Here is a 6000-nt window from a genome sequence, read left to right as displayed (position 1 = left end):
GGAGGGAAGAAGAAAGATTTCTTATATATCATGAGGGACTCTGATGTTAACCAGAGGGTGGCCTTGAGCAGTGCTGTGAAGAGGTGACATCCCCCCAGGTGCACAAGCCTGTTTTAGGGGGATTTGCCAGTGGTGGCAGTCGTGGCTCTGAAGGAAGTTCAGGCATTAAAGCAAGGAAGAGGGTGAGCATTCCAGGGCAAGGTAACAGCATGTGCTGGAGATGCTGGGTAAGGAGGGAGCAGGGTTGCTATAGAAACAGAGAGAGGGCTGGGGGCAGCAGGGGCTTGGAACGGGAGAGAGGAAATCAGGGGCAAGGCCTTATGGACGCATTCAGGGCCCCCCAAAGGGCTTTGGATCTGAGAGGGGGTAGGGAGGATCCTGGGAGACCCTGAGGCTTCCCGTCCCGGGTGGCAGCGGACGGACATGGGTGGGATGAGCGATCCTCACACAGTCACATGGAAAGCGCTTGGTAATGGACAGACTATTTTAAGAGACTTCATCTCTGACTCCCTGCTGGGGAGTCTACAATCTTAAGTTCAAAAGCTCAAACAAAGGAAAGACCAGCTTTTTGAGCAGGAAGTGACAACACAGGGCTGTGGCTTTTTAACACAATTAAATCCTACGTGAGTAGAGGCCACAGCCATGGAAAGCACTGTTTTGCCTGAAAAGTACAAAGTGATTTTTCCCGCTTTATTCAACAATAACCTTACAACTGGAGCTGACACATTCAAGCTTCAAAGCAAAAGCAAAGAGCTAAGTTTGTGAGTATTAAGTGACTTGCTGCGAAACGGTCTGACCTTTGTTTCAGTGGCATCCGGTGGACACAGGAAAGGGGATGCTCATTAGACCCCTTCGGGGGCTGGTCATCTCACAGGCCACCTTCTGTGGCCTCTCTCTTCTGAGCTTTCAAGGTCCTGTTTTCCATCGTGACTTCACATTTCTAGTGGGAAGATATTTCTTCTAATGAGAAGGTGTTTACGTCCCAGGAAGGTCCATCCCTTTAGTCCCTTGCCAGGGGGTGTAGGGCCTGAATTTGGCTGAAGTGAAAAGTCTGCAAACTAGATTACTGAGAAACTCTTGAGCCTGGCACTCAGGGCATCTCCCCGTATATGGTTTCCTCTAAAAATGAAAGTAGTAATTAAAAAAAGTTTACCATTTATTAATTATTATTGACTTTTTCAAAGGTAAAGAAACTTACATTCAGAGAGGTTATGTGACTTGCCAATGCCACACAGTAGAGGCAAGATTTCAGTCCAGGCCTATCTGACTACAAAACCTGCTCCCTCTGCACGACTCCAACTTGCCCTCCTCCCCCATAGCTGCAATTCTTCTCTGAGGGAAGCCAAGGTCCAGCCCACTCCTGGAAGCTTCGCAGGTCATGTCTCATCAACTTCCAAGTAGTGGGGATAAGTTGCTTCAATATCACTTATAGGGGAAGATAAGCAAGCATAAAGGCACAGGGGAGAAAAGATAATTTTCTCAGGGGTCAAGAACTTGGGTTCTGGGATCCAACCATCTGACTTTCAACTTGACACTAATACATGTGTGATCTTGGACTAGTTACTAACTATGCCTCTTTTTTCTCATCCGGAGGACAAGGATTAACATAATACAAGCCCAGAATCCCTTAACTAAAACCTGTGGGAACAGATGTATTTTAAAGTTTAGAATTTCTTGATTTTAGAAAGGCAAGAGGATTTAGACTTCATAACACCCCCAGTGGGGTCGGGTGCAGGACCCATCACCCACTAAACAGTCACTTTAATATTTCTGCAGTGAAACAAATTAATATTCATATAGTGAGATAAATTAAGACTGTAAATTAAACCTATTAAACTGATGACATTTTATAGTCTCATCAATTTAGATCAGATTTTCTACCAAAAGGGTTCCAAAAACATATATATTCTTTCCTTTTTCAAGACCTGGGGATTTCAGAGTTGTGGATGGGAGAATCACGATAATGCACCTACCTTGAAAGGCTGTTGTGAGGATTAAAGAAGTGAGGAAGTATGTGTATTAAAGTGTTCAGAAGAGTGCCCTGCATATAACGGGTCCAACACACTTGGTTGCTCTTACATATTCCAGAGGAGAAAACACACAGGCCACTTCAAAGATTATTATTTGTATGTCAAAATTACTGCTGGATAATAGGGAATAAAAAGGGAACAGAAAGCTCTCCGTTGTACCTCTTCGGAAGAATCCTAGGTGGATCCAGCAGCCACTGCAGGAGAGAGAAATGAAGAAAATCTCCAGGGGTCTGATGCAGAGAACAGGTAAGTTCATTTATTCCAGCTACCACCTGCCAATCCAGCAAAATGTGCTCTCGGATAATGTGGCTTTTCTGTGACAGGTACCAATGCCCCCATGACTGGAAGTTTTGGAACCAACCGGAATTGGTGGCGATATTGAAGCCCAGGCATAGGGCGCCAGCTGCCACAATGAATCAGGAATCTTCTTTATACCACGGAAGAGAGATCCGTCCATTCGTTACCACACTCCTGGTTCCCTCCCGAATGCTTTTCCTTCAGCTTATTAAAATCACTTTGATCTTATCCGAATGAAATCTTGAGAGCACTCTCAACTTGAGCAGAGGTTTAGCTACAAGTTGCTGGTTTGTCCCATGCTGTAGAGGATTTTTAGGCAACGTGTGTCAGTCCTTTCAGACTAGACCTTTCCTCCCTGAATCTCGGAGCAGTTTCTTCTGCCCTCATCAGATACTGCAGTTTGCTCTTTTCATCATTGGGAAATTGATCAGATGGACCTACAGAGCCCACCTCCTCCTTGGTCCAGCACAGGTGTTCCTCAAACAAGCAAAATTCATTTCTGTTTGTAGTTTGTCATAGGACTTATAGATCCGTTTAGAAACCAAGTACTTTGCATGTAGTGTCTCCAGGATAATTAAACATGAACAAATGTTGCTTAAACATTAGTAATGATAATAAACGGGGCAATAATAAGGAAATTGGGGAGCGATATTTCAGATAGGCCTGCTACAGTTTGTCTGTTGGAGCAATTATCAAAGAGCCCTGGTGAGCTTCCAAGCTGGGGTATTTTTTTTTTTAATTTAGTGCATATATGCAATAAGTTGAAAATGTTTTGGAAAGCTCGGTCCAATTTTCTATGGAAAACCCAAGCAATCTTTCAAGAAGCAAAGTCTCTTTAATAAACAATGATACTAAATAAATCTGTTGACTGTTGTCTCCCCCCACTAGGAAGCGCCCTCTATGATAACCAAGACTTTGTTTTCTGTTTTCCTGGCACTCGCGATCGTAGCTGCCATGCTGCAGTGCTTCATAAATATTTGCTGAACAAACGAGCGAATGAATCTGAAGCAAGTAGATGAATAGATGCATTTTCCCCTGTTTTCTGTAGAAAGCAGACTGTTTCTATGCTTTTCTATCAGATACAGACATATACTCCATGATATCAAGACTCCAAGGGGTTTTAGCAGAATCTCACACTTTCCTTGGGATGAATGTCCCGGAAGCCTGGGAGACCGTGGAAAGACTCTACTGAAAAGCCTAGCTGGCCGGTACCAACCCTACAAGATGCTCGTGTAGTCCACATAACAAACAGTAGGTGTGAAAATAAAAAGCAAAACCTCAGCTGTTAGCCCTGGAGGGGGTTGGGGGGTGGCGCTAAATGGTGTTACACAGGAAGTAGCACAGCTTCCTGACTTCTACACACGAGGGGAACGGTTTTTCGGTGGCACTCAATCTGGAAGACAAAAGTGAGAAGAGATCACACCTGTCTCTTCTCTCTGCAACGTGGCAGAAACCCAGGGACAGGCCACAGAGAAAGGGAGCAAAGCGGCAGTGCTGTATGAAGGGAAAATGTCACCTAAATATTGGAAGGGCATTAAAGGAGAGCAGCCACCGTTGAACGCAAAAGACGGTGAAGACACATTTGCCTCTATTAGCGAGAGTCCTCTGTCAGCAGGGTTGTATAGTCAGGGCTGTCGGCCAGCCGCTGGCACGCGAAAGGTGGATAGAATTGGTCTGAAGCCCCTGTCGTGCACTGCGAAAGTGCGGAGCCCACCCCGGGACTGAACCACTTTCCAAAGGGAGCTGTACATCCTGGGGAAACACAAGCTGAGGCCAACGTGAAACCCTGTCCTCTTCTCAGTACACACACACGCACACACACGCACACGCATGCACATGCACGCACACACATGCACACAGGTGTGTACACGCGCATTCCTGGAGTGTTTAAGTCTCCACTGAACCTGTGAGAGTCACAGGATGGAGAGGGCATCACACAGCATCTCCACAGCAAGCAATTTAGAATCTGTCTGTCCTTAGATGACCTTGGGCTCTCCCAGCTGCTTCCTCCTAACCGGCAGCAGCGGACTTTCAGCGGCTCACGTCTCCCTCCTTCCCTCCACTCCTTTGTCTCTCCTTTCCCTCGCTCTCTGCAGCATAATCCAGTAACCTGGTGTAATATATTTTTTTTTGCATAGTTCTTTTTTTTTAACATCTTTATTGGAGTATAATTGCTTTACAATAGTGTGTTAGTTTCTGCTGTATAACAAAGTGAATCAGTTATACATATACATATGTTCCCATATCTCCTCCCTCTTGCGCCTCCCTCCCTCCCACCCTCCCTATCCCACCCCTCTAGGTGGTCACAAAGCACCGAGCTGATCTCCCTGTGCTGTGCAGCTGCTTCCCACTAGCTATCTATTTTACGTTTGGTAGTGTATATATGTCCATGCCACTCTCTCACTTTGTCACAGCTTACCCTTCCCCCTCCCCATATCCTCAAGTCCATGCTCTAGTAGGTCTGTGTCTTTATTCCCGTCTTACCCCTAGGTTCTTCATGACCTTTTTTTTTTTCTTTCTTAGATTCCATATATACCTGTAATCTTATCTTCTCCTGTGGAGGAGCTTCACCCTCACTTCCTCATGTCGCTGGACTCTTACCCTCAGCCTCCCTTTTATTCTTAAAGCCTCTCCTTAAACATCAGAGTTTTCTTAAGAACACTGTCAGTGACAGCCAGCCTGACGAGAACGTTTCCACCTGGCAAGAAAAGAAAGGCGGCATCCCCAAGCGAACCTCTGTGGAAAGAAAGCAGCTTGAGACACAGAGGAAGAGGATTATTTAAAAGAGTAGAAGAGAAATCTGAACGGGACAGAACAGCACAGCTTCTTCAGCAGGACATGCTCAGGGGCTGGAAGTCTACACCAGAGCCTGATGGTATATTCAGTTCCATTTACACAGATGTAACCATATTTTAAATAACCATCATAAACTGATCCTAATTTTATTTTAGAGTTAGGGAACAAGACCTTCTCAGCTAACTCTTTTACTGTCTTCATGAAGCTCCTAATTAAAGAACTCCTCAAGACACTATGTGCTGATTGAGCTAGGCGAGCCGTATCTGATGATTTCAGGTCAATCGCGGCTCTCAGTAGCAGAACTCCTTAGAGAAAGTGGCTTATTCCTATTCCTATACAGATGTGCTACATGTTCTACAAAATGTTGCCTGTCGTTTAGCAGAAGAACATTTTATTAAGAACTTAGATGAGGGGCCTATTCCGGGGCTTCCCTGGTGGCGCAGTGGTTGAGAGTCCGCCTGCCGATGCAGGGGACGCGGGTTCGTGCCCCGGTCCGGGAGGATCCCACATGCCGCGGAGCGGCTGGGCCCGTGAGCCATGGCCGCTGAGCCTGCGCGTCTGGAGCCTGTGCTCCGCAACGGGAGAGGCCACAGCAGTGAGAGGCCCGCGTACCGCAAAAAAAAAAAAAAAAAAAGAACTTAGATGATTTTTTAAAAATTGTACACTCTGCAGCAGACCAAATCCCATCATCTAGAGCAGAGGTTCTCAAACCTGGGCCCCCAGCCCAGCAGCAGTGGCCTCACCTGGGAACTTGTTAGAAATCAGGTTCTCAGGCCAGACCCCAGACTTCTTAGACTGTGTAATCTGTGTGAATGAGCCTTCCAGGCGATGGTGATGCCCTTTCAAGTCTGAGAACCACTCCTCCAGAGCTACCGCG

This window comes from Globicephala melas, chromosome 11 (genome assembly GCF_963455315.2).
Source record: "Globicephala melas chromosome 11, mGloMel1.2, whole genome shotgun sequence".
Classification (NCBI taxonomy): domain Eukaryota; kingdom Metazoa; phylum Chordata; class Mammalia; order Artiodactyla; family Delphinidae; genus Globicephala; species Globicephala melas.
This window is presented reverse-complemented; position numbering follows the sequence as displayed.